The sequence below is a fragment of the Emydura macquarii genome, unplaced genomic scaffold, assembly GCF_026122565.2.
Source record: "Emydura macquarii macquarii isolate MOO-44397 ecotype Brisbane River unplaced genomic scaffold, CSIRO-AGI_Emac_v2 contig_2205, whole genome shotgun sequence".
Classification (NCBI taxonomy): domain Eukaryota; kingdom Metazoa; phylum Chordata; order Testudines; family Chelidae; genus Emydura; species Emydura macquarii.
Window position 1 is genome coordinate 14,920,778 of NW_027132342.1, and position 25,225 is coordinate 14,946,002.

At 43.2% G+C, this 25,225-nt stretch overlaps 1 protein-coding gene and 1 long non-coding RNA gene across 2 annotated transcripts in view; both read right to left on the minus strand.

Annotated features, from left to right (window-relative positions):
- Positions 1-25,225, minus strand: part of RBFOX2 (RNA binding fox-1 homolog 2) — a 228,266-nt gene that overhangs the window by 138,402 nt on the left and 64,639 nt on the right.
- Positions 17,393-23,318, minus strand: LOC137160444 (uncharacterized). The gene is made up of 3 exons (XR_010921884.1): positions 23,145-23,318; positions 18,659-18,738; positions 17,393-17,427 (listed from the first exon to the last, which is right to left on the minus strand). It is a non-coding gene; the product is annotated as an uncharacterized lncRNA (long non-coding RNA).

The following is a 25,225-nucleotide window of genomic DNA, read 5'->3' on the forward strand; positions in this document are numbered from 1 at the left end:
GCAACACACAAAAAATATGGAACAGCATCACCATATCACCCCTCAGTGTGATTTCCTTAACCCTAGAACTGCTGGGATCATGTCAGCATTTGCTTAAAACAATCGCCTTTTATCACAGGTTTAAACTCTTCCTCCCAAAAAACTAAGTATCAGGGACCCTTTAATTAGAAGATGCAGCCAAAAAATACATCCTGCATGAGCCAAAAGGGTTTTCCTTTTATTTGGTTTTAAATGGAATTACGCTGGATTCCTGTGTTGCAAGCTGTCACTGCTGACCACATTCTTTGTGAGGAGGAAGATCAAGACTGAGGTGCATTGGCAAAACTCTGGAGATGGGGGCCTGGTTGCTGGACTTGAACAGCAGGAGATTCTGCTTGTCAGGATGGAGGACAGACAAAGAAGAAAGAGTGAGGGGTGGAAGAGACTGGAATAGCAGGGCTCCAGACAGACGAAGGAGTTGGATTTGGAACAGCTATCGGGTCCCTGCTCAGACCTGTTCTAGAATAAATCTGTCAGCTCTTGATGAAGTTACAACAAATGGGGATTTCTGGTTTGCTTTTTTTCTTTACTGTATAAAATATACTAAAAATGAATACATTAAACCCGGCTAGTTTCTATTATTGCAAGTGCTAAGAGCAGATTGTCACAATGAAAAATGGGCCTTGTGCATTAAATAGAAAAGGAAGCACAGAATTTTGCAGCCTATAGATGGTGCAACATGAAGATAGAGAGCCTTTACTCTGAATACACATTATTTCTCTCTTCTCCCAGGGTTACCTTAAACCACAGAATACGTGTCAAGATAAAAAAAAAAGTTGATTTAAACAACTGGATTAATCTGCCTGGCCCTTAGAATATGTCATCTTGGGATCTTTGTACTATGGGAGCGCCTAACTCCAGTCCCAGGGATCTCAGAGCCTCTGCAGGAGACACCATCGCCCCCAGGATCCTCCTGTATCCCATGAAATTCCCTTCCCCACCAGGAATCTTTGATGCCATTCCTAGTACTTCCCGTTTCCAGCAATTTTAGAAGAGCTTTTTGCTATCAGATTCCTATTTCCTTCTCAGAGGGCCCCGGTGTTCCAGAAGCACTTCTTCCTTTAGAGGATATCCCATTATGTGACCGGGGGGGGAGGGAGGGAGGAGAAGCTTTCCAGGAAGAAGTTAGGAGGGATGTAGCAGAGCACCCTGACACAGTTCTAGCACAGATACCACCTGCAGTACAAGCATCTGAGAAAGTGAATCTGGGGCCATGGTAGGTTTATATAGTGCTACTGTATTGGTGAAATTGGTCTTCAGGAACTCCCACTAATTCATCTCTGTAAAAACAAAGGGAAAATCCCAGTCCAAGGAAGGCAGCATGAAGGCATAATGCAGCTATGCCGGTCCTCAGGAAAAAGGCATGGTGTAATTAACAAGATTAAAGAGGGATTTAGGATCAGGACAGAGAGAGCAACAGGCTAGACTGATCCTTACAGGATTAAAGCTGGAATCCTACTAAGAGTCCAGCGGTCGTGAGATCAACTCTGCGTAATGGGATTAAATCAACAGCAGCTTTTGTTTTTATATCTAAACCACCGCGCCTGCAGTGCCGCCACGCCAATTAAACAGCCGAGGAGGGTGGCGGTATCAATACAGGATTTTTGGGAAGGATGACGGAGCACTACCAAGTTCAATTCTAGAACTGTAGAAGAAACCACAGAACAGACACTACTATTCACGGAAAGCAAAGGGATGACATACTAAGCCGCCTGAGCACTGAAGACAGTCTGAAGTTTGCCAAAGTGGTATCCTGGCCAGCCATAAATCTAGCTACAGCAAATGTGATTGGGTTGCCCCATGGCTAATGGAAGAGAAAGGCTGAAGTGGAAAGAGACCCAGCTGTAGCCAGACATGCTGCAGATTAGCTGTTGGCTTTTGATGGTGTCTCTTGACCATCAGGAACAAAGGAAGCTGTATACTGTAAGGGGCATATCAGCAAACATACATTTAAGACAAATTGCCGCAATTCCCCATTGTACAACAGAACTCAAGAATCACAAAAGAAAGAAAAACCTGTCTCTTGCATGTGTCACTTGCATTACTGCTGGTGTAGCACATGCAGGCCAGCTGCTCCTTCATTCCACTGGTCTTCAAAGTTTCCAGAGCTTGATCTGGTTATTTGAATGGATATTGTGGAGGGGGAAGGAAGGCAAGGTACCTAATTCTTTCTAGACATTCATATACTGTACACTGAATTTTTAATGCCTTTTTTTGCCCAATCTGAAAAAAAATGGTTTTAAATTAACTATCACAACCACCCTGCTCACCGGAGGATGGCATGAGAACACAGAGCACACCTATGCACAGCAACTAAGCAGCTGCACAGGGGAGCTGCACCCAGGATACCAGGAGAAGGCATTATAACATCTTGCATTTCCTACAGCACTTTTTACCCTGAAAAATCCCAAACAACTTTAAAACCAGTAATTATACACACTGAATACATCTACACACAAAATCAGAGATGGGGTATACAAAAATGGCTCTACATAAAAGCACCCCAGTGCAGTTAATGAAGTTTGCCCAACTCCATTCTCTTCTCCAGTTCCTTGAAGGCATCGTGCACCAGCAGCAGAAGTCTCTCAAACACCTAATTTCACAATTTAATCACCTGCCATTCCTCACAACGTGCCACCATCGCCAACCTCATCTACCCTACACCACCCTGTCCCTCCAGCTGAAATGGACAAAGCAGGGACTAATCCCAGTTATCCCTCCCCTTTGTCACATCTCTGCACTGAACCCTCAATCTCTCAAACAGCTCAGAGCATTTGAATCACTGGAGCCCTGGGACTGTTACAGGAACTACCCCTTAACGATACTGGGAGAGGGGGCTACTGGAATCAGGCACCCGCAAAATCCTCATTCTGTGGGGATATGGAAGGAAGCAGCTCAACTAACTCCACTCATGCTGCCCCAAATATTGCAGTGAAATCTCTCCTTCCTGAAGGAGGCTGTGACTAGCCTTAACGGGCCTCTTCACCCATGAAATTCCCTGGAAGGCTCAAGCTGACATGGTTCTCCTGGAAGGGGAGGCTAATATGACGGAAAGGAGAGAAGAAAAAGAAATATAATAGGCCAGAGCATGCTCATTTGTCAATTTCCAGACATATGCAGTAATTGCAAGTTTTAAACTTTATTGGTTTCTACTCTAGGTCCTTTAGAAGTTATGAAAATGTTCAGAGGAATATCACTGTTGTCCATCATGCATCACAAAACCACCTGTAGCATGATTCTACAGAAGAGCCTTAAAGCAAGATGACTAATCTCCTACAGAGTATCTGAAGTTCATCATTTGGTCAGGACAAATTCAAATAATTGTCTTGATGTCTGGGCATGAATTTAGGACAGAGAGGTAGGGGACAGGCTACCTCCTAGCTGATGTGAAACATGGAAACTGTCCTTGACCTGAATTCAACTAAAGACCCAAGAATAACCTCAACCTCGTGGAAAATCATATCTTGTAGACAGAATTTTAGTCATTAGAAATAGGATATTGAAGGTATTCAAATTAAGATTTTCCTAAAGGGCTGTGAGAACAGTGAAAACCAACTATAAGGGAGGGACAGGAGGAGACCTAATTACCACTTTTAGCTTCTTCACAGATTTGAGGAACCTCTGAACACTTTTGACTGATGACCCATAGCAGAAAAAGGCTAGCATATGTTAGGATCCTCCAATCTAAGGAGTCTAGAGAGCATCCTTTGTTGGTTTCTTGCTTTACTGCCAGCAGAAAAGGGAGATCTTGACTTCCACTGGGGATCACCAGCTGCCTGCACTAGTCCCTCAACTCTGCTTGCCACTCTGATAAATGGCTTCAGAAAGATTTATGTAGAATTGGGCACACTCTCAACCTCGATGTCACAGAGCCTACAGTCTGTAGGCAATTGTATACTATCAGCTTACTATACAGAACACCAATGGATCTGATCTTATAGTCTGAACATGTGCTTAGACTCCTGTTGAACTGATTAGGTCCCGTTTTTATTATCCAAGCTACCCAATCACATACTTCCCGATATATACACACATACAGTTGTTATCCTAGCCGCTACTTTCAACTTGGCACAAACCAGTCATCCAAACATGGGTGCACACAAAGACCCTTCTTTCCTCTGAGCCAACTGCCAACACTATCATTACGATGGCCAGACCAAAGGTGAGATCCTGGCATTAATCTATTGCCCAAAAATCATGTAATGCTGGGATCCCGGTGGAATTGAGACTTTAAAGTAAGAACTGTGGAAGTGTAGGGAGCACACATCTGCCCCCTCAAATTACTTGCCTATATGATCTACTTCTGAGATTCTGTGAACCCTAACAAAAGTATACTCTCTTCGATTCCAAGACTGTGACTGGACTGCCTGCTGTTCTACACAAACTAAGCTGAGTGGGCCCTTGGTCCTCCAGGACTGGAAGAACAGTTTCTATTTGCAATAGGTTAAAGGTCTCCTGCCTTCTGTACAAGTTGGTGTAGGGCAATTGAACAGAAGAGTTGCAGGAAGAATCCACACTGAACTCTACAATACGTCCAATAGCTAGAATCTACCCTCTAAGACCCTGGCATTCTTTTAGGCTCATTCAGAAAACACATTTTTTATTTCTTCTGACTATGAGGGCATTCTGTGCACTGGCCTGCATTCCTTCATTTGTAGTAGGAGGGATCACCCTGAACCCTAGTTCTCCCTTCTCTGAGCACAGCGTTGCTTCATTTGAAATGGCCTCTCCTTTTAAATTGGGATTGTGGTCTCTGGCCTGGGTAATAACTTTGGTTTGTCTGAATCTGTTCCTGGAAGACTAAGAGCCTTACTTTAGGAATCAAGTAGGGGGAGGCCTCTAAAGAGAGAAACATCGAGTCTTCACCTGTCCGAATAACTGCTGAAACTTTTCGAGTTCCTCCCCCCACCAGGAATATGCTGTGAAAGAAGAGCTGCCAATTTATCTTTCAAGAAGTGGTCAGTGGATCACTGCTTTGGCCACAGGGATGAACTTGTTGAGATTGACAAAGTGTAGATAAGCCCAAATCAAGGTAGGGCAACGTCTTGACCAGGTCTGACCTCGGCTCTGCCACAGGAGATTTACTCAGTTTCTGCAGCCCCTTGATGGCTGCTAATGAATTAGTTGGCAAAGAGTGAAGCCTTCAAGACAGTCTCCTCAGAAAGCTTCCATTTTCCTGTCCTCTGTCATTTTCCTGGAACCCCGATTGCACAAAACCAGACAAGCTACACTGTGAGCGCTGATGAATTGACATACAGGATCATAAGTCCAAAAAGGCAGATTCACACCAATATGTGAATAAAGCTCCTTCCAGGCCTCTGAAGCTTCGGCTATTCTCATCTTTGTTCAGGCCTCACTGTTGGCAAGGGTATTGATGTGCTCTGCTTGATGCAAATAAAAACAACTAACAAGGTCTGAAAGCCAGTGAAGCCCGTACGTGGAGAGGGGAATTACATCAAAAGACTCAGTTCTGTCTCCATCTGCTGACAGGGAAGAACTATGCCCATGTGTCTGGACTAGCACAGAATACCAAAGAAAAAAAGATGTGTGTTACTGTTGTGAGATGTAAGTTCTTGGCCAGGAGCAGATTTAAAAAAAAAAAAAGACATGTCAGGCAGTGCTGCGTTCTGAGAATCCCGGAACAGTAACGAAGCCAATTGGATTTAAAGCTTGTGTACGAACTGAACAAAAGATGTACAAACACCCTCAAAACATGTTTGTTTTGACACAGATGCCTCCTCCATCCATCTCGCTTAATGCTTCCCATCCTGGCAACAACCACCCCTCCTATTTTATCCAATTTAAACCACTGTCATGTTGTTTTCCTCTAACTGTCAGAAGAGACACTAGTAATATAATGAGACCAGAGCTCTTTGTGGGCAGAGCTGTCTTTTTCTTATATATCTAGATAGTGCCTAGCGCAATGGGGCCCTGATCCTTGATTGGAATCTCAAGACATTAACAACAAATAAACAAAACCTGGGTGCAATGAAAAGATAACAAATGAGTAGCATCAGCATGGTAATCACTCAGCGTTTACCAAGGAATGGCCAGCATGAACTAAATTGGCCTTCAACCAAAATGATCCAAAAGTAATCTCATAGAACTGAAATGCCATCACCATAGTATGAAGTATCATAGTATCATCACCATAGTATGAAGCCTTGGCATTGGCTGCTGCCGGAAGACAGGATACTGGACTAAATGGACCGTTGGTCTGACCCAATATGGCCGTTCTTATGCCTTCCGGCAGAGCATTAAACAACATGCCTAACAAGAGTCACACATTTGTCATCTCATTCTCGCCCCATGAGTGAAGCATCTGCAGGGGAGTGTTTTATTCCGGATACTTTTTATTATTCTTATTTTATAAATGGGGCTGGTGTTATCAGCTATTATTAAGGTTACCCAACACTTCCCATTATAACAACTTTTGTCAGTTGCTTACAACTTCATCAAATTAATTGTTTGGGCTAAAATTTTCCATGCTAGGTGTCTCCTTCAGGCTTATTTATTTTGAAAATTTTAGCCCAAAATATTCAGCTGCTTCTGAGGAAGAGAGAGACTAGAGAAAAACATGTTGTTTTGGCCATGTTAAAAACACTTGGCAACTTTCCCTTTGAACTAGAATAGCACCCTCATGCTCTGGAGCAGGGACGTGAAATTTGGCTGGGGGTGGACTTTGTCAGGGGTATACCTTGTATCCTCCTTGTGAAAATTCACTCAAATATGACCAAGTTATAAACCTTTCAAAAATCATAGATCACAAAGGCTCAGCAGAGACGTCTTAACAGCTAAAACCTCCAATGATTCTGTCCTCACTGAGCACGTTCTAGCCTCTCTCAGTTCCTAGTGCTGACCTGACCATGCACCTGCATCCCCACACAGTAGCTGGGCATGCTCCAGCCCAGAGCCACAAGGGCGACTCTGGACTTTCCCTGTAATAGCTGCTCTAGGCTGGGGTGGGACTGGGCCCCCGAACTGAGGGCAGGGGACCTGGCTCATTTGCACTCTCAACTATCCCCCTGATGGCACTCTGGCAGTATGCAGGAAGAAGGTGCCTAATTTGAATGCAGAGATAACAGAAGTCAGACCAATAGGGAGGGAAAGGAATAGATTGGGACAAGAAGTCTGGTGAGATGAAGACCGGAGTGGGAGCATGGGCAGAAGAGAAACTGGGACTGGCTGAACAAGGCAGCTAGGACTGGGAGCCAGTTGGCTGGGGAGAACACATGCAAAGATCAGACAAGGAGCTGGGGGAGAAGGGAAGACTTGAATTGGCTGGACAAGGAGGCTGGGACTAGGAACCAACATGTGAGGGAAATGGAGCAGGGAGAGGGTAGACAGAACTGACAAGGAATTGGAAAGGAGCTTAACATTCTTGAGTCTCACCATCCCTTTACTGTCAGCAAAATATTTGGGAAACCCTCTGGCAAAGTGTGTCTTATCCCCCCTCTAGGGCTTGTCACAATCATGTACTGCTATCAGTTACTCCAAGTGACAGAATAGCTCAAGGGCCAGAGGTCTGTGCTCTGGATCTATAAACTCCAACCCAGCTGATGAACCACATGGGTGTCAATGAGATGGCACAAGATGGAACTTTTCTTCTCCCCTCCCCCGTTCCCATTTGTTTTTTGTAAAACCGTAGGACATTACATTAAAAAACTACATACATACATAAAAAATTATGTTAGAAGAAAATTGAGGTTGCAATGTCAAGCACTAAAAAGTCAGGAAATACCAGAATTAAGGTTGCCCGTGCAACCTTAATTCAGTCCCCTTGTGCATATGCATTTCGATACAGTTCATGATCACATATTGGTTTTTTCCACAGGACCTCTGTCTCATTCAGTGCACAGGATGGACCTGCTCTGGAGATGAATCAGGGCTGTGTAGCAAAAGACGCTGCTGCCGGTAGCACCTCTGCATCATTTGTTGCAGAAGTTGGAAGAAGTGCATCGGGCAGGGGACTGCAGGAAGAGGAAGAAGGATCTCATGGTCAAGGCAATTGAATGGTGCCCTGGAGAAGTGGATTCTATCCTTGCATCTAACCCACTGTTTCTTTGTGATGCTGGACAAGTCACTTTAACCAAACTTTTCACAGGTGATCACTGATTGCAGGTTCCTCATTTTCTGGGTGCCAAAACTGATATGCTGGGGTCCGATTTGCAGAAGTGCTGAGCTGTAACTGAAATCAATGGGAGTTGTGCTTTCAACATATTAAGTGCTACATGATACTAAATAATGGAAATAATAATACCCTCTTCACCTCACAGGGGTGTAGTGAAAAATCAGTGATTGTGATGCACTCAGATACTACATTCAGGAGCACCATAAGGAAATTAATAATTCTGTCTCCAAAGCAGCAAACAGTGGGCAGTAAACAAAGCCTGGGGCCACACAATGAACAATGAGGCTAAAACAAAATATTGAATAGCTGCTGAGGAACTGACCACCTTCCACCGAATGAGATCAGGGTCCTGTGGAAAACATATCTGTGATCATGTAATTAAAGATTATCATAATGCATATGCTCAAAAGGGCAGAATTAAAGTTTAATTCTGGAATTTCCTAATTTTTTCATACTTGACTTTGCAACATCAAAGTTCTATTAACATAGATTTGTGTACAATATTTATGCGGGCGGGCAGGCAGGCACACAGCTATATGTTTACATTGAAGAAGACAAGGTCTAAGAAATATCAGATCTATGACCCACTTTCAAAGATCTCATTTAATTGGTTTATTCTGAAGAAACACTTCTGATGCCCTTAGTTCACTAGCCCAGGAGAATAAACAGAAATATAATGTGTGTTTTACAGATCAGTATTTGAATATTTAACAAGGCACCATGCATTTGCAACGGTTCTTCCAACATTTTCGGAGATCCAGCCCCTAGCACAATTTATGAAAAGTTCAGAGACAGATGGCCACTGGCTGTGACCATATATATTGTGTCCTGTGAAACACCCTGTGATGATCACACTATTCACTGGCACCAACCAACCTCATGCAAGAGGACAAATGAAAGAAAGACATGGCATGAGCAGAAGTATGTTGCTAAGGCCCAGGCTTGGCAGCCGAGTTGGGTTTCTATAGTCCCTAGGGTGGTAAAGCTGATGAGCTCAATGCCTAGAGGGAGGGAAGAGAAAAATGATTCTATGCAATCCAAAGAGCGGCTCTCGAGCAAGCTCCCCTCACAGCGAAAACAAGGGAAATGAAAGGCAGATCAAAAAGAAAAAGGAGACAAAGAAAAAAACATGACAAATGACTTGGTAAACTAGCTGGCACCACTCCTGCTTGTACAGCAGATATTCAGTAGAGATCTGGGGAAGGGCTTCATTTCCATAGACGCTGGTGAAAGAAATCATTCCAACTGCCCTGTAAAGCCAGTCCTCTCACAAACTCAGCACGCCCCCTGTGCACAGCTGGGAGAAATGAAGAAATTATCTAGAGACACTGTAATCTCTCTGAGATCAGAGTTATGAATCCAGTACTTTCCTATCAGGAGCCTAGCAACAACATGGACCTCCGCTCCATTAGTCCCTCCTGTCTTTGATGGTTTCAACCCTCTCAGAGAATGGGAGGCGGGGTGGATTGAGCAAATTGCTTGCTGGGGTTGCTGCTTTCTTCTAACCTTTCATATTCCAACATACATTTAGCAAGGCAGCATCTGTGTAACTCTTGAGTCTACATCGTGCACTTTAAAAAGCACTCCTCAGAATAAAGTGACCCTACATTTTTACCATGATTCATTGAATACGGAAGGTTAAGGGCCATACCTCTGATCACTAATGAGAAGGTAAGGTTTTTCATCTAAAAATCAATTAGGGCTGGTCTACACATAAACTGCATTGGTTTAACTAAGTCAGTTTCCTAAAATCTCTTTATTTTGGTGCAAGCCTGTGTGTGGATACTTATTGTGGAATAAAAGTGACTAAATTTGATTGAACTAAACCTAGGTCAGATTGGGGAAAAAATAGGGCATACTCTTCCACACACAGCCCACAAAATAAGCTCCATCCACATGAGACACTGCTCACAGTAGTGTACACAAACATTCAAAATATGATGTTGTGTGCACTCTATGCTTCTTTGGGTACAAATAAACCCCTGGACTTTGTTGAGCTCCGTGGGCTTGGCTTCCCATCGGTCAGGCATATACCCATTGGGCTCCTTTGTGCTTGACCCTCCCACACACTTTGGAAGGCCTCAGATGTCCTGCTTGGCTCTGCTAGGGCCCTTGGGTTTAGCTTGCTATTGATCAGGGTGTAAGAAAATGTGTGGTCTCCCCAAACCCACACACTGATGGTTCAAAAAATGGGCTGTCACTCACAGATCTGCATAACATGACTCTCTCTTTCCTTTCTTAGATGCTTTGATGAGCAGTCTGGTAGTTAATAGTTTCAATGGCAACACTTATCACGGGATACCCAAGGCAGCCCCCACTGAGATGGATGGGATAGATAATGGCTTTCCAAGTTATCATTTCAGATCGAAAATACAGGTAGATGCCACTGCATTAGTTAGCCTCAAAAACATGAACCAAGCAGATATCTCAACAACCATAACAGCTTGGGACTTGGGACATTTGGATATTTACCAAAATAGTTATATCATTATAAGCCCTGTGTGGACACACTTACTGCGGAATGAGTGTTCACACTGTGGCTTATACAGAAATAACTATTCCAGAATAGCTACTTTGGTAAATTTTCAAAGTGCAGATAAGTCCTTACTTGCACTTCAAATAAAAGCTTAAATTCAGGTAAATAAGGTGACAGCATGAAAGAGGTGGTGGTATGCTGTTCTGGCACACAACATATGAGATCTGAGCCCGATTGCTACAGTTAGTAGCACACAGCAGTTTTAGCTATATCGACACTAGCCATTTTTATTCAAAAATACAAGTGTCCAGACACGGACTTGCACCAAACTAAGTCTGTTTTAATTCACACCTTCTCTTATTTTCAGCTCAAACCTCCTGTGGATTGCAACAGCAGAACTTCCACCTGACTTCACCTAAGGCTAGTCCTCAATAAGGAATATTATCCTTTCTGAGTTTGAAAACCACGTGTTTAGAAATATTAAAGTTAAAAGATTAAAGTTCTGTAATTTGAATTGAAACAGTAGGCATCTTTTTCTGTATTTTGATCTGTGCAATAGTCTGCCTTACTGCCTGTGCCTCACAGCAGACTTTGTACAACTACATACCACACTGTAATACTGTTAGTAAGAAACTCTATTTATCTTATCTAACTGTGCAGTTCACAGGTAGCCTGCCTTCTCAGCTTCTCTCACCATGGCCAGCTGTTTCCCTGTGACACATTACACTCAAGCAAATACAGATCAGCAAGCAGGAAATTTAATTTGAATGTGGAATATGACGATGGCTCATTCAAAGGAGGCAGCAGTTACTGCCCCCAAGCTATGGTGTTCTGGATGTTGTATTCTTCTGGGCTGGATTCTACTCTGCATCCACAGTTACAGAGAAAAGTGCCGTTCCTTTGTATTTTATTTCATTGAATTATTTACCAAACAGTATGTGACAACGTCCAGTGTTGCATTATCACTTAAGGAAAGATCATACACGCACAAGGGACAATGGTATGGTTGCTGAAGGAACCTTAACTCTGGATTTCCTGACTTGCGCATTTAAAACCACAAATTTAACACTGTATTAATGTAGCTTTATACACTAAATTCAGGAATGACTCAGTACAAAGGTCCATGGATCTACAGAATTTTTAATGTTCTATGGGCAAAAGGCAATGAACAGAGAAGACAGCACAGGGAACAGAAGCAGGACACCAATGCCCAATTACAGTATGAATGTGGCACAGCAGACTCAGAATCAAATCAGACAGGTAACTCCGGGTTCCTAGTTCTTGCCATGGAAGGTTACGCAGTAAGACAGTGTTAGACAACGCATAGGAGGGAACATAGGATGCACTGGGAGGAAAAGAGTTCTGTGGAGTGAGCGAGAGAGAGGCCATCCCCAAAGAACAAGGGTCACAGAAAATTCCCCACACACTGTACCGGGAACACAAAAGAATGTTATGAGTTACCTATTTTTGAATGAACATACTGGGTGCTGGGAAGAGTCCTGAGCATCCGTTTAGCAGTTAAAACCCTTTAAATACCCTCAGTTTAAACTATAATCCTACTAAAGGTCTGGGAGTTTAAGGTGGAGGCGGGAGGAAGCGTGGTACGTACAGCATAAGGGAGGGTACTGTTCTTCAGTCTGCTGGGAAGCTGGCCAAAACTAAACCTTCTCCTCCGGATTCACAAGCGCAGCAGTTCACAGTCCCGCCCGGTTAAAGACAAAGCACACCCCTCGTCTGAGTCTCTCTCGGCTGACACACTGGCAGGCTCTCTCCCCTACACCTCAAACTGCCCCACACGCATGCATGCAGGCGCACACACAGACACACAGGAAGGCGAGCAGGGCTACTGACGTCTGGTCCCACATTTAGCCCACCTACACTGGAGGTGCAATTTCCATCTTGGGCAGACAGACACATGCTGGTTTGGATCAAGCTAACATGCCACAAATAGCAGTGGAGCTGCAGAAGGGACTAGCCGTACAGGAGCTGGCAAACTGTCCTGCTGCTACCCGCACTGCCGGGGCTACCTTGGTACTTTTAGCACACTCGTTTGAACAAAGCTAGCACGTGTACATCTACCTGAGCTGGAAATTACAGCTCCAGCGCAGATGCAACCCTAGTCGATGGGGAACTATCATACCACTGTCACTTAATAGATAAAAGGAGTACCCGCATGGCTGAGCGGCTTCTCGCTTCACCCCACCCAGCAGATTAAGCAGCAGTCTTATCTGATGCACAAGGGAAGGCCTATCCAGCCAGCCCTCCCGGCAAAACTGGCAGCCACATTCAGGGCCCAGAATACATGGTTGGTGAAGAATAGGGATGTAAAAGTTGAAATCTGTCTGTCAACAGGGCCAACCCTGTAAAAACAAGCAAGCGTTCATAGCCCAGCATGTGCAAGTTACCCTATGATTACAAAGCTGGAGTGTGCGCACAATGGAAGAAAGTAAAAAGCAGTAAAACACCTCTGTATTCCAAGGTTTTGTTTGTTTTCTAAATAAACTGGAGGGAAGGGCTGGAGGAGGGAGGGACATGTGATTTAAAAAATGACAGCGACAGAACCCCCCAATTTCACCAGTCATGAATACATTAAACTTTTGACCTGATTATCCTTAAATCAAATGCAGGAGCCAGCAGTCTTGGGCACATGGGTAACAGATCCAAGGGCAAATAACAGATTTCAAGGGTACCAAGAAGCAGAGAGAATTACACATCCTAGCCAAGCAGCCAAAACAGCTGACTACTCCAGAGAAAATTTCAGAATTTGCTCATGGGATGAAAATGTATGTATATTTTATAAAGCTAGCTAGATATTTATCATCTCATATACATTTTTTCCCATCACTATATCCCATAATCCACCAGAAATTCCAGTAATCTTGGCATCTCTAATAAAAGCATCCTCACATCCAACTTCTGGCCACATACTCCCAATTACAACGCTAAACCTCCCCTGATCATATTTCTCTTCTCCTGGCATTTGATGATCATAAGCTTATTTCTACCCCATGCATCCACAGGGTGCCCCTCAGTCACATCAAAATTACACAAGCAAAGGAAGTAGTGTGTGGGATCAGCCCACATCCAGGAACAGGACAGGTCCTACAGGTGCTAGAGAATGAGGATAATTCCACAAAGGCACCTGCTGAAAAACATACACACTCAGAAGGATCTTACTACAGGAAAAGGCTGTTTAAAATTCAGTTACCAATATAATTTTTTTAAGAATTTGTTTCAAGTGGAAATAAAGCCTACTGTGTGTAGGGGATGCAGACAGCTGAGCCCTACGGAGAAGGCTGCTCATGTTAGTACAGAATCCCTCAGCTTTCCACTCCTTATATGTGCAAAGCGTGTAAGCCCTCACACACACAGCCCTCTACTCACCCAGAGGTACATCATGTCAGCCCGGGCTGTTCAAACCCAGCAGTGAGGTGATCCTGGAACGCAAAAGGCACTTCAGTAAAAAGTAGAGACCAAAGGTTTAAAAAAAAAAAAATCCAAATTGCTCAGTTTAAAGATTAAAAAGCATCTCGCCTCTTCCTCCCCCCCCCCTCCTCCTCCAACCCTATTTGGCTGTTCTGTGCGCTCGCGCTCTCTCTCACTCTCACTCAATCTCTCTCTGGGAGTTCCCAGCCCTGTGTGTCTGTACTGGCGTGCAGAGCATACACACTGCATTTGCCTCCAGGGAATTTCTCTCTGTCATTCTACTTCTAAAAACACAATCACAGCCTCACAAGATTCTTGCAAAAGGCAGGGATGGGTGGGGTTAGTAATAAATGCAGACCAACTCCTTATGCCAAAGTGTGCTTACTTTAGAAATGGGTTCTTTAAACATGAATGAAGCACAGAACTACTCTCCCAAGTCAAGGACAGAGAGAGCAAGTTCTCCCCTCTCTACAATTACCTTTTCCCTAGCCATTCCTGCAATGTCTTAGGCTACACCCATTAACCACCATTAGTCAAGATACAAAGCTTAGTCATAATTCAGTAGCTACAGATATTCAGAGTATGCTGGCATTTGTAGGGAGCAAGGCACAGAACAGATCATGGGAAACCCTAAAGCTCAGAAGATGGTGTATACAGTGTGCCAGGCACCGCAAGGTTATCAGCAGGGAGATGGAGAAAAGATCAAGGTGGGATCAGAAGGGGAGAGAATCTAAAGATAAAAGAGTTTAATCTGCTTTTGCAGGTGGCTTTGGATGTGAGTATTTTACAACCTTTAATATCACCAAAGGGAAAAAAGCAGCTGGTTTGGCTCCTGATTCATGGAGAGTATTGAATTACAAGTGCCCGGTGGCCCTGCTCCCCCTAAGATTGGCTGAGGCGAGCACCCTCTTGCTCAGTGCACTCAGATCCTAATCTTCAATTTCAGTTTTGCAAAACCTACCAATCAGCAGCCAGCCCTGGCAGAGGTACATGGTGCAAAAAACACTCTTCTTGAACTCCCAGCACAGATCTGGAAAGACAAGATTCAACAAGCCCTTCCCCCCTACACGATATCCCCAACACCATGCCCCATGCTCAAAGGACAAATGTCACCTCATCTCTCTGTTAAAACTGCTATTCTATTCCACAAACCAGGAAAATGGGTTTACCTTCACCTTCCCATCTTGGGACGCAGAATTACCTCTCATTCCTAGGCCCCAGTGATAAGCCTCATTTGGCCTCTCTTCTAATGCAAGAGCCTATATTTTAATTGAATGAGATCAAGAGGCAGAGGCAATGGTCTCCTTGGAAATGTGAGCGTTTGGAACACATATTTTTATCTCAGCAGAAGAAATAGAAATCTCACACCACCTCTGCTCCTTATCCTTACAGATAAATTATATATATAAATAGAGCTCAAAGTGGAAAAACCAGTGGTACTCTCCCAAACTCCACCCCCACAAGATCCACCTATCTAGGGCGACAAAATGAGATGCCACCGGAGTAGTCTATGCAAATGTTCAAACTATGCTCACACATGCTCTGCTGGGCTCCTCAGGCTTCACCTCCCAAGTAGGATTCTGTTGCACCATGGGCTAGACTGGATTAAGATATAAACACATGCCTGGAGCCCTGTCTCCCAGAATTACATAATAAATAATAAAATAACACTACCAAAATCTCAGGGGGAATGGGGTGTTTTGTTTCTGGCCTTCATGGCTGCAAAGAAAAGCTTGACAGTGTGACCAGGATGCAACAAATGCAATGATTTCTTGGCAGTTACTAAAGCCAGGGAGAAAGCCACCTGGCCTGTTACCAGAACACACTAGGCTCTAGAGAAGGTGCCACAGGGCTGGCCCATGGAGGACTAGATGCCCCACTGGGTTGTGCACAATTGGATCCCAATTGGTGAGACTAAAATAATCCCTTGGGATCTGCCTTTCCCTTTGGCCTTGTGACTCCACAGGTCAGAAAGGAGAATACCACCTTTTTCCCCCTCCAACGACCACCCAGTCATGGCACTAAAATGAGCTGTCACCCTCAGAAGATAGTGCAGATTATATGACAACCCTTCTGCTTCTTTCTTATATGCACTGAACAGCAGTGAAATAGTTAACGATGCTGACATTTACATTGCTGGCCATCTCTAACATTTCATTGACATGAATGGGACATGTTTACACCTCTGAGAGCTATTATTTCAGGCGGTCTGCAGATTTGGGAGGGCCTCCCTGCTTTTGGGGTGCACTTGGGTCACATTTTCAAGATTTTCTTCAGAACCATGACGGCTAGAGACTTACCTTTTTTAAAAAAATAAATAAAAAAAAGCTGGAAATTCTGGAATACAGAAGGGCAGCCTCAAAAAACACACAGCAGTTCACTGACTCAGGCAAATTCCAGCTCCATACAGAAATGTATTTTTAGCAGAAATTTTGAAAGACGAGTGCCTAAAATTAAGCTCCTAAATAGGTGGCCTGATTTTCAAAAGTACTCCCTAAGGCAAAAAGCTCCCTAAGGCAAAAAGCTACCCTGCATTTTCTCATCCTGTCTCGCCTGTTGGGCCCCTCTCACAAGACAGGGAATGTGAGGGAAAGCCTCTGTCTTGAAAGCTGGATTTCACTTTGATGACTGGTTTCAAGGCAGCTCCATAATTGCACTGCTGCACAGGGCACATTCATCCTCCAAAGCAACATCTGAAGCTCAAATCTTAAACCCTCTTTTCCACAACTATCAAATACAGAATCATCCTGCCACTAGCAATGCTCAGCCAGAACCTCTGCCTTGGAAGCAAACTGGAGCTTTTCAGGGCCAGCTGGCTCCTCATCACCAAGGCCCCTGGGTGCTGAGCATTGTTTCGTGGGGTTACAAAATCAGGTTTCACACTACCCACCTGCCACGAATACTATCTGACACCTTATCAGAAAAAGATGCTGTAAGAAATCCAGTCTCTCCTGGCAAAAAAGACATCATCATACCCATGGAACTAGACCCAAGAGGGATACTTCCTGGTAGCCAAAAAACAGGAGGGCTCCAGCTCATCCTGGATCTCAGGGACGTAAATCACTATTTACACTCAAGGACAATTCAAGATTGTCACCCTAGGAACTATCATGCTTCTTTTAGAGGAAGGTGACCAAGTGCATGCTCTGGACCATGCACACATTTACATGCACACAAAGGATAGTTCCTAAGCAAAAGCAATTTTCCACAGCAGAACACTACCACCATTTTCCTGTTTTACCTTTTGTGGTGGTGGCAGCACTCCGTGTTGTCACAGAAGGGCTGGCTAGAAGTGTGGCCTGCCAAGAGTGGCTGGGTGTGCATGTTCCACAAGATAGTCTTGATTACCAAGTGCCTACCAGAGAGGGAGGGAGAACATGACTGCAGACTGACTGCGTTACTCCATTACAGATACTCATGAGTGATCTCTGGATCAAGGAATCGTGGGATCAGAACTTACTCAAGTGGAGGGATACTAGAGGTTTCTCTTTACCACTCACCTGAACAACTAGTTATTCATCTTCTCATGGCACTGAGTAAACCAGGTTAACAAGGATCATCCACAGTGGAATTAGGCATCAGCATGATTGATAAATCTTAAGTGTAGTATTGGATCATCACTGTTTACCAGAACTCCTCAATCCATCCTAATTTGAGAGTCTTCTCCCTTATAGCTAAGCTCCTGAATGTGTCAAAATTTGTAGTCATGGTGTCTTCGGAAAGGTAACTTGAATTCTCCTGGTTTCTTGAAAGCTATTTACCAGACAATTTTCGATTTCCAAGTGGGAAAAGTTTGCAGTGTGTTGAACATAGACCAACACAGACCCTTTTATTTGCCCTACACTAAAATTGAATTAAACTACCTTCTTTGCCTGTCTGAATCTAACACTGTCCAAAAGACTAACTTCATCCAGATATGTCTAGCAGCTATTTTGGCCTATGATGAATTAGTTGAAGATGTGCTGTGGAGAAACTGGCCTCATTATCATCAACAGATTTGACGCTTCTGACCCCCACCACTCTCGAAAAGCCCTGTGTCATAGGATATCAATGTGCTCCTGACAAAGCTGCTTCTGAATCACGCAGTTCCTGTGACTGTAAGTTTCTTACATGCAAGATCATTTTCATAATGGCAGTGACTGCAAATCATAAAGAACATGCTTCAGATTCCAGTGATTGATCAACTGTGTGCCAAGGTTGTACAAGAGTAAGGTGGAACTTCAGGTTCAGAGATTCCTCTCCAAGTTGGCAAAAGAGTTCCACCTATTGTCCTGCTAACATTCTTCCCAAGCCCACATATCCCATGCCAGTAGGGCCTCTTCTTCCAGCCCTTTCAAGGTAAGAGGTCCTTAGGGTCTTATACTTGAGAGAACTGAAGCCATTAAAGTTCACCCCACTTTGTTGTATAACGTTCTTACTGATAGGACTGTCTCTAAATGGCTACGATTGCATTTTGTATTTATGACTTCACTGGCCAGAAACTAAATTACACCACTGCTCGCTTGATGCAAGACCAGACCATTTCCACTGCTTACCTCAGAGATGTTTCCCTCACAGACTTCTGCAAGGTAGCATAATAGCCCTACCTTCATGTATCCGCAAAACACTACTGCTTGGATTCAGTCTCTCGGGGGAATCTTGTTTCAGTCTCTCTGTGCTCTGGAACCTATTTCCAAAGTAGAAAAGTCCAAACACTCTTGCCCATTTGAGTAGGCCAGCATTATCAGAGTTTTATTTTGGATGGGTATCACAAGCTATATTACACCTTGTGTTGTTGGGATATATCTAACTCTTTTATATATAAAACCCTCTAGTCATATTTGTCCATATTGGCTTTATTATTGCTTGCTGTTGGAGTTTTACTTTCCTTTTCCTTCTAATACATCTCAAGACATTAATTCTTCAATACTGTTTATTCTTCAGCTGCTGAGTAGTGCGTTGCCCACCCTTCCTTGTTAATGCCAGGGTATGTATTTCAGGTGCAAGTCTAACACAGATGAGGCTCCCTATCTGAATGGTGGGTAGGCACCTTTTGGACATGAGGGAAAGGATCGACTTGGCCAGCTAAAGGGACCCCCAACTTCACTTAAGGACTAAAAATCTTCAAGAGCATGTGGAGCTGAAATATCGTCTTCAGAGAATTAAAATGACATCTCAGTTTAATTCCCCATGGATCCAATTTAAAGATGGGGAAACGGAAGCATAGGAGTTAAGGGCCTGTCTATGCCACAAATGTAACCACATTAGGGGACCTGATTTCAACACAATTTTTTTCCTTAATCCAGTTCAAGTCTGTGGCATGAATTGGTGCTGATTAACTAAGGGAAAAGTCTTGGACCTCAAACTTTTAGATCCCATCTACACTAATCACACTTTTAACCATGTTAGAACCACGTCGGGGATAACTGTACCGTAATTGGGTTCTCTAACATTGTTATATTTGCAGTACATATGAGGAATAAGTGACTTTCCTAAGGTCACACAACAAGACAGCGACAGTTAGGAAGAGAAACCAAGATCTCTCTATTCCCAGTACCATGCTCTACTCACTAAATCATGCTACCTATTTATTTGCCTCCCCCCAAAACGAGAGAAATCTAAAAATTAATAATGAAAATGAGGGAAGAATTCAATATAAAGAGGATTAAATCAATAAATATTTTATATTCATATAGCATCTTTGATCCTGAAGAATTCCAACACCTTTCACAGCCAAAGTTTCACATTTGCTGGCTGTAAAATGCAGCCATCCTTCAGGTAAATCCCAGCAACTATTTTAACACCACACAGCAACTCCATTCAGCATTTTATAACAGGACACAAAGTCTATCATATCTATTTGATACTGCAACGGAAATTTAGGTTGGCAAAACTGAATGACCCCAATGGAAATATGGCCAGGAAGCAGGACACAGAGTTATCACCCTTATTCCTGTAAAAAGTGTTATGGGATACTTAGTCAGGAGGAGCAGTCAGTCTTTGTTTCAAAAGGCCCAGTTTAAACAACAAACATAACCACATCAGGGTGTCAAGATACAACATTGTTGCTCTCTAATCTAGTTAAAATCTGTAGAATAGAAAGAACCTCAACGCATTAAATAATCTGCGTACAATGGGGTTAAACCTTTGACTACATCCAGGTGGAGGCACATGGACACGTCTAAGGTTTTAGCCCAATTACATGACTGGTTTACAACAATGATATACCTTACCTACACAACAACACTTTATCTATGATGTAACCAGGTCAAAAAGTACACCCATGTTGTGGCCAGGCTCGCTGATTAAGTGATGTTTTTGTACCACAGACAGGGGCTAAGTCTTGGCCAATCAACGGCAGCCCCATAGCAACACATCAGGGCACTGGTTCAGAACTAAGTGAAGAAAGTACTACTACTGACTGAATCACCACTACCACTTTCTACAGCACCGAGGTTTTCTCTGAAGGTTCCCATCCAGGAACTGACCCAGCATAACCCTGAAATAGCCCAACACTACAGGCCAAAGGAGAGAAGAAATGTAAATGGACCAATCAGATGACAGAACATGTGGGGAATGAAAATGCAGTAGAAAGCATAAGGGAAGGAAAAGAAATTAAACTGCTCTCCCAGACAGATGCTGCTAATGCACAATCATATATTGGGATGGAAAATTCTGGTCAGGAATGTATCTGCTTTTGTTAGCAAATAAGACTTGTCTGAACCCTCCCCGTAAGATAAAATTAAAAAGTAGTTAATTTTAATTTAGGACCTAAATAAGGATGACCGTGTCCTTTTTATGGTTAGTAAATATTATTGAATGTACTGGTGTACCTACATTTTGTTATATTCCTCTGGCCAAGAAGTGGGAGGTGAGATGTTTATGTGTTGGAGGGGTAAAGAAAAGGGAAATTTCATTTCAAACTGGGAAAACAGATTCTTTTCTAAGCCAAAAGTCAGATAGAGGATGCCACAATTTACACAGAAACAGTATACTGATCAAGGACAAAGACTCATTCATTGTCCCACCGCGATAAATACTTCAAGGACTATCTACAAAGGTCCAAGTGGAGATGGGAAGGGAAACGTGCTTTGCAATTGTCAAAGGGAAATTTCTATGACTAAATGGTTGTGTTCCGGGGTTTATCTGACTCTGTCAGAATGTCCCAGCAAGAGAATGTGTAAATCAGAGTCTCTCAGTTTTGCTTTTTTAAAAAAAAAATTTTTTTTTTAATAAAAAGATTGATAATGGGGCTGGGAACTATCTAGGGAGGGATGCAAATGTCTCTAGGCACACCCGCAGTTTCTATGGAGATAAGCAGATGATCTTTGAGGCTGGTTTACTCCTTTGGGTCCTGCTAGAGACTCGAACCTGATAAAAGAGTACATATACTTGCTCTGAACTCCTCTTCCCAGGAGTCCTGCATTACCTACAGGGATTGGAATGTCTGAAGCCACAAGGTAAGTCTCATCTCAGTGTCCAAGGCACCTGGGAATGTTTCTTTCTGCACTGGCCTGCTTGTGGAAAAAATAAGGGGAATACAAAGTGTCTACAATAAGCCACTAAGAAAGGCCCCTGGGGCTTTTAGAATGTCTTACTAAACAAATAAGCGAAACACTGGCATGTTTCAAGAGAAAATTCATTTTGTTACAGTGCAAAGGAGATATTGGAAAACAGAATTTGCCTGTCCTTCCTCTGGTAGGCACAAGCTCAGCTATGTTCCACCACATGAAGTAGGCTTCTGAAAGGAATTCCTCTGTGGAGCCAAACTTCTTGGGTTGAGTTTACCTCCTGCTAAAGAGAGTGCAAAAATCCAAAGAGCAAGAGCATCCCAACATGCAGATGGCACAATTTTCAGAAACATTCTGGAGATGTCCCGCTGCTGGCCGCACACAGTAATTAACTTTCTAGCCTTAAATGTACTTCTCAGTTTCAGGCCAGAAAGAACCATCATGATCATCTAGTCTGACCTCCTGCACATTCTAGGCCACAGAACCTCGCCCACCCACTCCAGTAATAGACACATAACCTCTGGCTGAGTCACTGAAGTAATCAAATTATGATTTAAAGACTTAAAGTTACAGAGAATCCACCATTTACTCTCATTCAGATCAGCAAATGACTCGTGCCCCAGGCTGCAGGCGAAGGCAAAAACCTTCCTGGTCTCTGCCAATCTGACCTGGAGGAAAATTCATTCCCGACCCCCAATATAGTGATCAGTTAGACCTTAAACATGTCAATGAGATGCACCAGCTAGACACCTGGAAGAGCAATAACTGTAGAACTCAGCCCTTCCCATCTAGTGTCCCATCTCTGACCATTGAGGATATTTGCTAATAGCAGTCACAGATGGGCCACATGCCACTGTAAGCAAATTCATCACACCATCCCCTCCATGAATTTACCAAGCTCAATCTTGAAACCAGTGAGGTTTTAATCACTTCACTGCTCCCGTTAGAAGGCTGTTCTAGAACTTCACTTTTCTGATGGTTAGAAACCTTTGTCTAATTTCAAACCTAAACTTCTTGATGGCCAGTTTACAGCCATTTGTTCTTGTGTCAACATGGCCCTTAATTTCTGGAGATCATTTTATTTTTAGTGTGTCAAATCAGGAACCCATATCTGATTTAAATGAAAGTGGGTAGAAAAATTCCCTCTCTGTCTCAGATTTAATGTACCAATGCTGAGGCTTATATGCATTTGTTTGTGGATTTTCTACAGGGAGCAAACAGGGCTTATAAAATTGAAACTCAGCGGCAACCTCAGTGATGGAGCAGTCACTAATGTTCCATAATTGTGGCCACACCCAGGTCAGACAGGCAATGTCAGCATGTTGCCTTGTCTGAAGCATAGGGGTTTTGGGTGGTAAAGGAGAGAGGCTGCTGCTGTTCTGAGCCACTAACAGAAGAGTTTTTTCATCATTTTGAGTCAGGAATCAATTTTTTTGCCTCTGTCTCCCACTACTGCATGCTATCCTACTGCATTAGTAACTCATGAGTATGCATATTTAGATCATCCACTGAATTCAGATAGGCTGTATGTGGAGTGATACTGCAGCAGTATGTGTGTGAGAGGGGGCAGAGGAGCTCTCACCTCTGCTCCAGGTAGTCACGTATTAAAATTCCACTTCAGAACTTTGGCTTGTACCAAATGTTAACACCTCAGGACAGAACCTGGGGACAACGCATTCCATTAGAAAAGCCAAAGGAATTCCTTTCTTCTTCTGTCTGTGCAGGAGAAACCTAAAGATATTAGGGCATTATTCAAAAAGTAGGAGACGCTCTGGTCCTGGCCAAGTTCTTTTACAAAAAAAGATTCTAATTTTCCAGGCAATATAGTACTGAATGCTTGTTGGCTACTCTGCTTATGCTGCTGGGATCTAATTCAATATTATGTAAAGCAGTTCACAAGCCCTGGGATATGGACATAACTGGAGACAAGAATTTTATTCTATAATTGTAAGAGCCCCTTGATCAGATGAATAGATTCTGAACATTCTATTTAACAGCATGCAACAAATTCTCTCTTCCAAGAATATCTAAAGATTAATAAATCCCACTAAGTAGATTTGAAATACTCCTAAAACAGCACAGGAGCCCAACTATTTTATAAATACTGCATTATACGGACTCATGGCTGGCTATTTGTATCCTATTGTCATGGTTCCTTTAATTTTTCTCTCTATATTCTTTTCTTATAATCTAATGATCTTTTTTGTGCTGATCCTCTATAAAAGAAAAAGATCAATAAGATTATACAAACGCTTTATGTACGTAAAGCAAGATAAGCTGTCTGGATCATCAGCTTGTTTTTGCGAACAGAATGCCAGTTACATGGTTTTGGTGTTAGAAGGGATCCTGAAGTGACCAACATGAGTATATAATTTACAGAGAGGAGAGGAATGACTCCTCCAGTTAATTAAGGGGCAATACTAATGGGATCTAAAGGAAATCACCAGAAGGAAGGCTGAAATTAAAACAATTGCTAAAAGACTTTTGGGAGGCATAGCATTGATTATATGTTAAGTAGAGGTAGGAGGAAGAAACCAAATGCAGATTTAAGGGAAAATTGATATCTGTAGAGTACAGGAGTAGAGAAAAATTATGGGGAGACTGACATAAATAAAACTTAAACTTTGCAAATACGTGTATCCACAGTTCTCAAACCACATACAGAAGGACCAAAGTGGGATGTGTCCAAGGCCATCATACCTACATTACAAAACGTAGTCAACACAAGTTACGTTGTACAAACTTTGGCTACTGTACAACATCATTGGGGTATGTACATGGCTACTTGCGTCAGCACTGCACATACTCACCAGGAGTGCCTATGTTGATGCAAAGCATGGTGCGCCATGGGTTGGTCTCCAGTGTGCCGCAGGTCACCAACCAGCATAATGCCTTTTGGGAAATTTTCATAATTAGTTGTGGGATAGAAATGACTCACTCAGGGATCTCTGGGAGCTAGGGGTCAAGTTTCCAGCATGCAACTTTCGCCATCCCATAATGCCATCCATATCTCATAATTTTTGCACTTTTTAAAAAAAATCCCACAAACCTGCGAGGCACTTTTCGGCATCCACTATCTCTGAGAGAAGCACGGAGCCCACACAGGTCTGCACTATTCTCATACACATGGCAAATACAGGAAACATGATTCTCCTGTGTTTGCAGACCTGCAGGAAGTACCTCAACGAGGGGATATAACCATTTCTTTGAGGACAGTTTGCTGTGAGACATAGCAAAAAACAACTCAAGGTTTCTGGTGGCATTCATAGAGCAGCTGCAGACAGCGGAGCATCACTTCTGGGCCTGAGAAACAAGCACTGACTGGTGGGATCACATCGTAACACGGGTTTGCAACGATGAGCAGTGGCAGCCAAACATTCAGATGCACGAAACCACACTCCTGCTTCTCTATACTGAGTTCGCCCCAGTCCTCCTGCACATGGACACCAGAACAAGAGCTGCACTTGTCACACTAGACAGCTAGTTAGTGAGCAATCAGTTTGGAGTTAGAAAATTCACAGTGGGGGCCATTATCATCCAAGCATGCAGGGCCATTAATCGTCTCCTGCTGTGACTCTCAACAAAGCGCAGGAAACAGTGGATGGATCCGCAGCAATGGGGTTCCCGAACTGCAGTGGGGCAACAGATGACACACACATCCCT